The following is a 13,410-nucleotide window of genomic DNA, read 5'->3' as shown; positions in this document are numbered from 1 at the left end:
CTAAACCAATAGTATCTCTCCCAGACAGCATTTATTTACCTTATTATAGACATGAATCATTTGCATTACTCTCAGGTAAGAATCCTTTGAATTGATAGCAGTTTTCTACAAGATAACTCCTACCCTTACAGAATTGTAAAAGAGCCTAGTCGATGGAAAGTCAATCAAAGATGCATCCCAGCACTGTTCTGAAAGAACGTGCAGTAATTGATTTTACCTGTTTCCAGTTCTGGAGTAATTTTTCTTGATGGATGTTTTGCAAGAAATAGTGCAGAAGCCAGGTTATTGGAATTGATTTCCGGGAGTAAAGGTGTTGGCTAGTACCTTCGAGACCCTGGAGCATTATGGGCCTGCAGATAATGGTAAAAAAAAAAAAAACCCAAACACTGTGAACATGAAAGAGACAGAGCGCCTGAATGGACATTATAACATCTAAAGATGTATACTTTACATCTTATCTTATGAAGGAAGACAAATACACTCTTAACGTAAAAAATATTTTCATTATAATTGGTCGACAGAAACCAATTGGAACCTTATCTTCAGATGTCTGAAACATTTACTCATTCAAAGTAAAACTGTGAGCAAGGGTACAAGATAGACGAGGATTTTATTACAGAGTCACTCATGGTATCAGTCATGCAAATGGAATTAGCATGTTTGAGATGAAAGCCTCAGCAAGAGCTTTAAATTCTTATCACATAGTAACTAGAAAAAAACAACAACCCAGAAGTATGGATGCTGCCTAAGCTCAGTAGCAGATTTATGTAGTTAAATCACCAATATGGTCTGTGTGTGTTGGTTAATGATTTCAAAACAGCATATACATGAGAATTAGACTGATAAATCTCATATAGAAGAGATTTGGCTAGGAAGAAGCTGTACTTGATTAAGGAGATGAACAGTAATTTGCTTATTAAAAAATCCTGCCTTGTTATGGGCAAGTTATATCTGATTCTTTTTTTCTCAAAAGTATTTTGTAGAAAACAACTTGGGTTTTAGGGAAAAAATAGAGAAGTTTAGTCCATTTTATTTTTTAACATGTTTTCTGATTGTCGTGGAATGGAACAACAGGTGATAGTAACAGTGATTTTGACTTTTTTTCTTAACTGTGTTGGACTCCTTCTCAATTTATAGACATTCATATTAAACTTATTTAACAAAAGTTTGATGAGTAACTTGAATAAAGCTATGTACTATGCACTGAAGATGAGAAAAAGATAAATATGATACTGTTTCTCCAAGGAATTTACCATTTTATCTGAATGTTAACTAAATATGACTTTGAATAAAAGGAGAAAGGATGTGGGAAAATCAATAATACTCCAGGTGAGCATTGGCATTGTAGCAGGAGTATTTTGAGGAATTTGAAAATATGGTGGGCAGAGATACATCCAGTGAAAAGAGGAAACAAAAACTGAAAAATGAAAGACAGAAAGTGGCTAAAGAGAAGTACAAAACATTACATGTGCTCAAAGGAAGAAATCTAGTAATATGGAAGGGTAGTTTACCAGCAAAGGCTTCATAGAGGAAGAACTGTTTAACATGGGCACTGAGTGATGTGTAGGATCTAAGTGGTGTGTGATGGGAGGATATTCTAAGAAGAAGAAAAAACTGGGGCATATGTACATAGGGACATTTAGGTAATACTTAAAGAATAGGTTACATATAGATAAATGGCCTAACAATAATGATGTGAATTGTATCCAACTCTCCAAATGTTTTATTTAATCTTTACAATAATCCATCATAACTATCATTCTTGGATAAAAGTAACCTGGCTAAAGCGTAATAGCTAGTGAGGAGTTGGATTGGTGTTTGTAATCAAGTCTGTCTAATTGGCTTTAACCCTGCGCTTCATTGTCACTCAGCAGTATCTCAGGCATTCGGAGTGTTACAGGTATTAAAACTTCATGATTATTGGATGTGGGGCATAAAGGAAAAAGAGTAGTCAAAATAGATGCCAATGTTTCATGCCCGGGGGATTTGGAAAATGTTGGCACCGTAAAGAGTTTTCATGTGGGCATGGTAATCAAAAGTTACTAGTAAGCCTTCAGGGAATTATATCAAATAAAAAGGGAAATTCATATCTGGAGTTCAGGAGAGGTCTGAGCTCAAGAGAGAAAAAAAGAGGATAACAAGAGGACAAAATCTTGGAGGACACTAATGTTAAAATTAGAAAGAAATAACAGGAGCCAATAGAGAATGGAAGATGAGCAAGAAGAGAGAGAGCCAAGGTAGCCTTGTGCTTTTGCATTAGAAGGAGAAGGCCACTTCTTCAGGGGTAATGAATTTGTCAATGAATTTGGGATGCTCAGGGTGACTCTTAAGACACTAGTTATTGCTGCGTGGTGAAAATAGAAGCCAGATAGAAAGAGGAATAGGAGTGAAGGGTTGGTAGACAACTAGATATGAGGGGCATGGGTGAAGAAGTTAAAACTTAATTCTACTGCATGTCTTAAGATGACAGTCACAATTTTAGAAAGTAGGAAAAATCAAAGGGAAAAGCTCATGCTATTTAAATATCCACCTAATAAACCCTGAAGCCAAAGTGAAGAAAATAGCTAAACAAATACAATAAACAAAAGCCTGGGAATATAGCGAAGAAGAGAGAGATATCAATGGCAGCCCTAAAAAAGTATGAGTGAAGTAAGGGGAATTATCGAAATGATTATATAAAGTGTGATTTTAAGCCTACTTAACATTAGTAATTGTCTTTGTTTGAGGGGACTTTTTTTTTTCTAGTGGGTCAGAAATAAGGGTCAGTATTCTGTGTGTGTGTGTGTGTGTGTGTGTGAGAGAAAGAAAGAGAGAGATTGCCTCATTTCTTGGTATAGCTTTCTATTCCTTATCTAATTGTTTGGTGATTCTTAAAAAAGAAAATCATTACAGGTGCATTTAGGATCTGATTTTGAAGACTGCGCAGAATGCCCTTTGCACATGTTCAGAGACTCCATTTTAGTTTTACCATTTCCTTTCTCCTTTTAGTATGGTATTTTATCAAGAAGGATATGAAATTGTGTCCATGTGGCATCCAAGGTATTAATAGCTAACAAGGAACAAAATTTAAAATGGTAGCTTTTGCCCTGAAATTTTGCTCTGAATTTTAAAAGGTCCAAGATCTTTGATCTAACTGCTTAGGTACTCTTAAGTAAAAGGCCTTTAGATCCTTTTAGGCTGGTAGTAAAACATACATTTTCATGCTCAGAATCCCAGGTTACTAAGGGAATGTTACAGTTGCCGATTTCTAGTAGTGTGGTGTGAAATAGATATTTTGAACATGCATATGACATGTCTCAATTTCAATTGATCAGAGATTGTTAAATTGATATAATATGAGCTGTAAATTAAATTTACAAAGCCCTTTCAAATTATTTTCCTCACAATAGCTCCATTGTTAGAGCAGTTACTGTTACCTCTGATGTATGAGCAAGGGTGAACATTACAGGTCAGAAGGGCTAAGTAACTCCCCTGAGATCCCATGGCAAGGAAGAGCAGCGCTGGGAATGGACTTCTGCAGGGCAGTATCTTCAGGAGCCTTATGGGGGCCTGAGGTAAAAGAAAAATTTGTGCCTCTGTATACATTAAAATATCCTCCAATTTTTTTGAACCAAATGGAAAAACTTAATAAAGCTCTACAATTTTTTTAAAAAGTGGCTGTGTATATAAAACTCTGCACTGCTCAATCTGTTTGTGTGCCACTGTTAGTCTTCATAAACCCTGTCGTTGTAGGGCCTGAGGGGGACCTGAAGAAGCTGTTGCAGCCTGGGGAACCCTTGAGTTGACTGGAAACCACTCCTACTGTTGCACAATAACGCAAGGTCATAAAACAAACAAACAAACAACAAGCATCTATCTTTATTTAGTATTTTTATATTTTATTCATCACGGTGTTTTTGCATTAATTTTGGTTTTTAAAAACATTACATGGCTGCTGAACTTTTTCATGCCCCTTTCAATTTGCTCTCTAGGTGTGTTCCTCACTTACATTGCGCTAATCCTAGCCCTGAAGCTTATTTCTTTCTATTATGCCACACTTCTGTGTAAATTGCACAGAAGCAAAAAGGCTAAAGAGACAGAGGCTGAAGAAAATCAAGGGCAAAGACTAATTTACAGTTGTTTTTAGAAGACAACTAACAATTTATAGACTATTCCAGCTATTCTCATGTGGCATGCCTTTGTTTATGCTGTTATGTATGCGTGACATAACTTCTTTCCTCTCATTTTGATGAAATCCTAGCATTTTTTCAAGTCTCAGATCAAGGAAACATCCTCTGTAGAGCTTTTTTCATTTTGAGACAAGATTAATTATTTGTAGCTCTCTGCTATATTCACAGATCCCTGTACAGATCTCGACTGTTGAGCTTATCAAATTGTATTAGAGTTTTAAATGTCGGTCTTACTCCATCGATTGTCTTAAAGCTCAGTCAAGACTTTTCTTATCCAAGTATGTATCATTAGCACCTAATATGGCGACTGGTCTGCAGCCGTGAGCAATAAATCATCCTTGAATGACAGAATGGTTAAGGTAAGTCAGGAATTACTCTCAGGAATTAGTCAATAGGCAGCTTTTCTGTCTCCTTAGTTTGATATGCATCCCAGAAAATAAAAGTTTCCAGGAATGCTTATTGAAATCAAGATTAAGAAACCATAAGATTTCCCAGGTACCATTGTCTCTACCATCAATGGCGTTAATAAAATAAGTTAGAGAGTTATTTTAATTTAGCTTCCCACCTGTACCACTCTGACACAGACATGTTTACTTAGTTTTTGACTGAACTATTAAAGTTTGCCTTTAAGTATTTAAAGTATTTAGCTTTTTGAAAAGTATTTAGCTTTTCTTTTAAGTATTTACTTTTCTTAATCATGGCACCCAGATACAATATATCCCAAACCTTTTTGTTTTTTTAAGTGAAGACACTGTTGCTGAAAATTTAATCATTTGTCTTCCTACTCAGGGGCACAATCTTTTGCGCTAAAAGCACTTAGAGACTTAGTACTTTTACATAGTTATCAGTTTCAAATCAAAGATATGCCCTATTCTATGGTTCTCTAACTCCCAATCACAACATCATATACTTAGCTATGTAAATAGAGTTTCAGGTGAGAGAGTATGTAGATAAATGAAGCAAACCAATAGAATTTATTATTGAATTCTAAATATATCTTAGCCACTTCTACTGGGTGTTCATTTCAAATTATTTCTGGCCTGTCATGTTGTCGGAGTCAAAACACTGTAAATAGTTCTATAATGTTTTATTTTTAAGAATAACTTTTAGTATTGTGTCCATGCAGCTATGATTTTTACATTATAATCTGCAAAATCAATAAATTATTTGGAAATTATAAATTCATTTTACTATAAACTAATATCAACTTTTTATATGCCACAAATAATTCATGTTTAAAAATTGACATGCCTTGTGATATTAAATTTTTCAGGTCAAAATAGCTAGTGTAATAGTTTTTGAAAAGTGTGATTTGGAGATTTGGTATATGCATTTTGCGGATGATATTTATTTTACCCCAAACAATTAAAAATAGGATCATGTGTCTAAGGGTGCAGTAAGATCTAAAGCTGGCTTTCTATTTTTCAACTTTAGCCCACAAAAGTTCTTGGAGAACAAGTAAGATATACCTTTATCCCATATATGTAGGGCTTCAGATAGTTCATTCACGCCAGAGGCACTTACTTAGGAGCTACTGTGTATCTCTTACATAAGACAAGTAAATATGCTATAACCTTTCCCAGTTTAAAGAAGCCATTCAGTGCAAACTTTAAAAAGACCTGCAGCTAAAGTAGTTTCTAGTCTATAAATCTAAAGGATGCATGTGTCTATTTTGAAAGAAAATATGGAATCTTAGGAGAACAAATAGTTGAAGGATGAATGATTTGTTTCATTCAACAGATATTTATGGTTTACCTACTATATTTCCTTTTCATATTTATAGAAGATAGGATTTTCCAACAATATTAGTTGGTAATTCTTAAAACAATCCTATTGGCTTCCAGTGAAGACTCTTAGCTGGTCCTGAAGAATAGGATCCTGGTTTGTCTTTTTTTTTCTGAGGAAGATTCACCCTGAGCTAACATCTGTGCCAGTCTTCCTCTGTTTAGTGTGGGGGTTGCTGCCATAGCATGGCTGACAAATGGTGTAGGTCTGCTCCTGGGATCCAAACCTGCAAACCTGGGCTGATGAAGTGGAGCACACCGAACTCAAACACTAAGCCACGGGGCCGGCCCCAGGATCCTGGTATTTTTTGATCTTTTATAATATTGCTCTCATTTTCCAACTACCTTCTCAGAAGTCACTTTGTTTTTTGAACTAAATAATTGGCAAATAATTAATTTATATAAAAATTTTTTAAGTTTTAGTTCATATAATTTTATCTTGCTAGAATGCTTACAGATCAATATAAACAACTTTATACTATACACACTAAAATTCCTTAGCAGTCTTTAAGAGATCCTTATAAATATATTTTACTTTTCTTATCTTGTGATAAAAATTAAAAATTTTATCTTTTGGTTATTAAATTTTTATGGGAAGATAAAATATGTCAAACTGTTTAAAATAAAGCACCCTAAAAATTAGACACCTTATTCTTAATCATAATATTATTTTACCTTGTTTTAATGTATGCTGGTCTTTCTTCAGATATACCAAAATGTGTTTTTATGTCTATAGTCTGGCAATTATATCAGGAATTGCATGTTGGAGAAGGGAGGAAAAGACCAAAGAAGAAGGCAGGGAAAGAAAAAGGGAAGGGGGGAGTATCTGTTGAATTCATATTATATTATGATAGCACGATTGGTTTTCCAGTATGTTTGTTGTTTTCATTCTCAATATAGTTTTAAGAAGTAACTGTTTATTTCTCTATTATATGAATGAGGAAACTGAGGGCCATAAACTTTACATAATTTTTGCAGATTTATTTATTGCTAATAAATGGGAAAATCGGTTTAGATCTAGGACTCTCTGGCCAATGATTTCAGGCTCTGTTAGCTCTTCTAAATGTTGATATCACCATGATGTTAGTTACGCCAAATCACTCAAGTGTTATTCACTGTCAGCAAATTCTGCACCTCCCTGAAAGATGGGATGTAACAGAATGCAAGAACATACAAAACGTGGATTTTTTTTGATGCTTACTTATTTCAAAGAAATCAATCATATAAGCACTTAGGGATCAGACTGGATCTGAGTAATTAAAGGTCTTCTTTGGATGTGTGCCGTTTATTTAATAATTTTTGTGTGGAGGGCTGTGCTAATGCTTTCCAGTCTGTGAATAGTTAAAAAGGATCCATCATCTAGGTTAGTTTAAATAATCTAATTAACAAGTTCTAAACCATCTAACAAGAAAGGAACCAAGACTAGTGTATTTTCCTTCCTCTTTTAGAGTCTTTCTTTTACCTCTGAGAGCCACATATCTCCTAAGTGTTTTTAACAGATAATGACTTTGAAACTTTTTAATAGTCATTCTGAACTGCTTCCTTCCTCTGCCTCTTTTGAACTATGATATTGCATCTTTCTGGTATTTAAGTTTCTTAAACTATTAAAGAGTAAATTATTCAAGAGTAGTAAAGGCCACTAAATGCCTAGTCCATAGAAATTACGTTTATATAGTAAGAAGGAGGCACCAGTTCACCTACATGATGGCTTTGTGTCTTCCTATAATTTGTCAAGATTTTATGTGTCTGAGAGTTCTTTCTGTTGACCTCAAGACTGACCTGGAACTCTTGCCCATTGCATGAACTCTTTTGGCAAAACAAATCTGACTATTAAAAATATGCTGTAGGGAGGAAGAGCTATTCCTGCACCCTCTAGGTTCTTCTGGCTTTCTAAGAATTAAATTGACATGAGACAGAATAACAGGGAAAACCATCTTCAGCTAAAGACAGAGGAGGATGTTAGGGGTAGTGGTTTGGAACTTTGAAGCGGAGGAAGGCAATTTACGTGGAGATGGAAAAGCAAATGTTTGATAAACAAATGTTGACCAAGCCTTGTAAAAACAATGAGAGATGGAGAAGATTTTGATTAAAAAACCTTGTTAGGTTCCTCCTTATCACACCTGGTTTATATTATATTATAGTAATAATCTACGGGGATAGCTATCTATGGTGATAGCTCCTTCCTGGAACTATCCTGGAACAGGCCTTCTATCTTAAATACTTTTAGGCATTTAGGGGGAAGGTCAAAGTTTCTTTCAGGCTTTTGTCTTTAAAAGTAATCAAGGCAGGGACCCACTGGATGGTGCAGTGGTTAAGTTCGCACGTTCCACTTTGGCGGCCCGGAGTTTGCCAGTTCAGATCCCGGGTGCAGACATGGCACCGCTTGGCAAGCAATGCTGTGGCAGGTGTCCCACATATAAAGTAGAGGAAGATGGGCACAGATGTTAGCTCAGGGCCAGTCTTCCTCAGCTAAAAGAGGAGGATTGGCAGCAGATGTTAGCTCAGGGCTGATCTTCCAAAAATTATCAAGGCAAAGAGACACATTTTGGGGTGGCGAATTCTCAGAATTCTCATCCTCTACAGTGCCAACCTAGGATGTTCTATGTATAACTTTTCATTATTTTTTTTTTTCTTTTTTACCTTCTCATCTTCTTGTTAAACATTTATGATTGGAAGACCACTGATTACAGTAGATTAAATGCAATATATTAAATTATAAAATACAAGTTTTGCATAGTCTTGCCTAAATAGGTTGACACATAAGATCTTAATTCTTTGTTTCTGCTTCTCGTCCTGCCTTACTCCACCCCTAAAAGATTTAAAATCCATTTGGTCTACTTAAGCTAAAATAGGCACAGTACTTACAAGCAAAGCAAAACACACTTATGTTGAGGGAACTAAAAATTCTTTAAGATTTTTAAACAATCCACAAAATTTACATTAAGGCTTTCACGCATTTATTTACTCATTCATTCATTCATTCATATATAAATATATTGATTCTAGAGATATTTATTGCAATTGTATCGTGTCGTGGACGTTGTAAACTCTGAGTAAAGAGGACACTCCCTGTGTCCTCTGCCCGTGTGCCAGCATGCTTCTTTTATTCTCGCCTCCTTTGTTTCACCTTCCAAAGATGCATTTTCTCCATAACTCAAATTTAAAAAAAATAGTTCCTCTCTAATATGTATTCTAATAAAAATCTAAAGAAAGCATTGTTTAAAACATAGAATACTTTTAAATTTGCCGTCAATTCTTTGATGTTGTGGAATCCTTCACTAAGTGTCCCCTAATCATCTCCTTGTTTATAGGCTTCCAAATTGAGTTTTAAAACCATTCGTAGATCAGTAAAAGCAAACAATAAACCACTAACTCAAACTATAGTGTAACCACTCCTAAGCATTAGTCTTAAAAATATCAATTAATATTTAATATGTATATAATTGTAGGGTGATTTGTAGATCACTGCAAAGTGGGATTTATAATGATTTTAATATACCCTCTCTCAGGCACGTTTTAAAACTAGGTAATTCTGTCAGTCATATTGTAGCTCATATACAAAAATACACACATTCTTTTAACAGAATGCCAAAATTTGACATATTTTTATCTCTATATGTTTTTCTGGTTGTAATAGAGAAATTGTGGAAAATTTAGGAGTTACGTAAAATTATTTAACTAAACAGCACAAAACCAGACAAAGTATCGTAACTGATTCCCCTGATGATGAAACTAGTCTTAACATTACTTATTTTCTTTATTCCTCAAGTTTATTCTGACATTCTATACGTAAATGTTATTCTCTACACATGTTTACAACTTTGTTTTGTCTTTTTCACTTTACGGAATTGTGTGGTAAACATTTTCTGTCACATTAAAAACACTTTGTAAACATTTTCATGCATAAATTTTGTATCTGTGTGACAATTTATTGCAGAGCCCTTAGCTTGCTTCCAGTTTAGCTTTTTATAAATAATAACTGCTATAAACAATTTTATGCATTTTGGGGTGTTTCATTAGGAAAGATTCTTATAAAGGGACAGTAAATTCAATTCATTTATAATACAACTTTCCCATTCCAGAGTTCTTCATCTGGATTTATTTCTTAGCCATTTGAACTATGTTGTCAAGTAATTTTTCTCATGAAAATCTTATAGTTAATATTACATCATGAATATTTGTATATTGCATAATGTATTTCCCTGTTATCATATAGGACTATAACTGGATTGTTTATAGTTTGTTTTTTAATGTCTCTTTTCTCTGAAAATGTGTAAAAAGATTTTCTAACGTTTTGTGGTGCAGAAGAGTAATCTGATTTCGTGGCTGTAAATGTAATATGTATTTTAATATTTCCTCAAGAAAAGGATGTTATAATAATAATTTTAAAATAAGAAATCTAAGTATACCTCATTGCATCAATTTTTCTTGGAGTTCAGTGAAGCCGTCTGCATAATCTGGTCCTTTTTCTGCTCTGGAAAGATACTAGCAAATATCTGTGATTACTACTCCTGTCCCAGTTATTCTGATTTCATTCTCTAGAGTACTTATAGTTCTTTCAGTTCATGTCCTTTTGTTGTCTATCTTCATTTTTCTTTCTTTGTCCTATTCAGCTGCATTCTGTTAAAGTTCTCATAATATTCTTAATGTTTATTCTGTTCTTTTCTAACATCAAAATAGAGTTTAATTCTGTGACTGTTATTAATTTCTCTTCAATTCTTCCTTTCCTCCTCCATCTCCATTACCTTATAGAGGGTGTATTTCATTTTCAGATCTTTCCCTCTCCTGCTTCATAAAAAGAATTTTTTAAATATTGTATTAAAATTGCCAAATTGTTTTCTAGTTATTTTTTCTGATTCTTTAATAAATCACTTTTAGATGTCTACTTTTCTTCTGAGTCTTTAGGAAGATTTTCACCTTTCTTGTTCTCCTTTAGACTTTCATAGAGCCAGAGTTTATTCACAAAAGGAACAGAGCCCATTTCCCCCTTTACCCACTTTAATCCATCTTCAAAGGAGGACTGCTCATTCCTAACATGGTTTGGGCCAGTAAGTAAAGCCCTGGGCTCTGCTCTCTGTCGTAGGAGTGCTGGTTGAACCCTCCCCACAGCCTGAAAGGAAAGTTGGTATGCAGTTTTTGCCAACCTCTCAGTATCTAGCATACTTTTCAGCTAAGTGGGTGCCCAGCCTCCATTTTTCCATTTCAATGTACCCTGTATAACACTCACAATAATTTTCGTAATATTTGCTTTCATGTCATACATTTCGTTATTTTACTCAGAATACTGCAGTGATTTCTCTCTTGTTTAATGATGACTTCCACATTCATGAACCTGGCATGCAAGACCCTCCATAATTAAACCTATTTCTCGAACATCATCTCAATTCTCCATTTCCTCTCCCAACACTACCAATTGTGCAAACAATAACCTTCCTTTGAAACCAAGATTAAAAGACACATTCTTTTATAACCAAGATCTCTATATTTGCTTCTTAGCATAAGCTTCCTAAATAAACCTAAGAAAGCTATGACAATCAGTTCAAACTGACTCTCAAAAAATAAGCAGCCCTCTTCATTCTTTCCGTTAAAACATTCACACGTGAACTGAGTTCTTCTAGCTGTTGGAAACACGTTTTTAATCTCACTTCCTTCAACATTGATTCTAATATCAGGTTCCCATTTTCACACATTTTTCCCCCCATTTTCCTCAACCTATGTGTTTTATTTTATTTTATTTTGACATTTCCAGATTTGGCAGCACTGCTAATTCTTGGTCAGTCCATCTGTTATTGGGCCTCTGATAGTGGGTGTCCAACCTTGTGCCACGTCCTTTTCATATGAGGAACTCAGTGAGCTAGTGGGAAGAATATCACTGCCTCCTGAGGCTTGATTTTCTACCCAGTCTGTGCACTTTCATGAAAACAAATCAGGAGCTGGTGCTTGGATGGTGCCAGGTTTCCGCATTTTTTTAAAGGAAATAGACATAAGAATGTGTGACATTTCAAGAGTGAAAAAGAGCCTGTGAAGAGCAGTTGCGTGAAGGAAAGATTTTTTAACCTTGGCTCTTGGCCATGCAAAAAAGCATATGTTCTTTAAGGTAAAATAAAAGAGTTAATTCTGGGACTTTTTCTAAGAACCTATATGAGTGTGGGAAAAAAAGAAAAACAAATTTAAAGAAAAAGGAGCTAATTTTTAATGTGGTGGAAGATTGTGATATATTTCGCTGCTAAGGAAGTGAAAAGATAGTGACCTTGCATCATTTACCTACTTCAAAATGGTGCAGTTATGGGTAATGTGTTATTTTTCATTTGGCCTAATTTTCACAGTGAAAAATTTCTAATGATAATTTGTTGTAGATTGCCTATTGCAATCTATATTGTCTGTATATATATTGTCTATGTTATAGATTATCTATATTGCCTATACCATCTGTTTATATCAGGAATAAAACTCATTGATATTTTTATTACTAAAGCTGTATGTTTATGTGCTCACTTTGGCAACACGTATACTATATCTGTTTATTTAAAAAATATATTATCTTATTTCAGAGATACAAAGTGTTATGTTTTGTGTATATTTTATAGGAATAGGTAAGAATATATAGAACTTTGGAGAGTGTAAGTGCATAGGAAAGTAAAAAAAAAATCTCATGTCGAGGTCAGTTTCCACATGGGGGAAGATGACTGACCACCCAAAAATGTCATTTTTAAAAATCTAATATAGCATTGAAAACCCAGAAATTTAATCTTCACAGGGTCTAGAACTGGTAGGGAATTTAGAGATGCTGATTTATGCCCCCCAAGCTCAGAGAAATATTTTGTATAAATTATAATGTCAGTTAATAAAGAAGTATTTTATATAAATCATAATGTCATTTAATAAGTTACTGTAAGAAACAGTGTAACGTAGTATTTAAGAAAGATCAAAGACTTAGGAGTCAGATTGCCTGAGTCTGAATCCTGTCTCAGTGGCTTACTGACTATGCCATCTCCAGCAATTACATCACCATTCTGTGTCTCAGTTTCCTCATATGCAAAATGAGGATAATAACCAGGCATAGCTCATAGGGTTGTTGTGATGGTTTAAAGAGTTAATTCAGGTATAGCACTTAGAACAGTGTCTGGCACATAGAAATTGATTTTAAAAAAAAGTTCCTATTATAATTACTCTTACTATGAGAAATGCAACTAAAGAGGGCCAGGACACCACATCCTTTTTTTGGCATTTTTATCTCCCTCTTTGGAAGCTACCAGAGAAGCTCTATGGCAATCCAAAGTTTGCTCTTTTAGGCAGGAAATTAGGACAAAGATGTTAGTTACATAATTTGACTGTCTAATGCATTTAGGGAGAGGCAGCCTGATACATCCGCCTTCGCAAGTGGTACAGTCTTGCTTCAGGGAACAGAATATCCGGTCTGTGGAGCAAGACTCTCCCTGGTTGATGCTTAGATGAGC

General features: G+C 34.6%; 1 protein-coding gene across 14 annotated transcripts in view; it reads left to right on the top strand.

Moving 5' to 3' along the window:
- PCLO (piccolo presynaptic cytomatrix protein) overlaps window positions 1-13,410 on the top strand; it is a 386,610-nt gene that overhangs the window by 110,527 nt on the left and 262,673 nt on the right. The gene's annotated exons all lie outside the window — the stretch shown is intronic.

This window comes from Equus przewalskii, chromosome 4, assembly GCF_037783145.1.
Source record: "Equus przewalskii isolate Varuska chromosome 4, EquPr2, whole genome shotgun sequence".
Lineage (NCBI taxonomy): Eukaryota > Metazoa > Chordata > Mammalia > Perissodactyla > Equidae > Equus > Equus przewalskii.
This window is presented reverse-complemented; position numbering and strand designations above follow the sequence as displayed.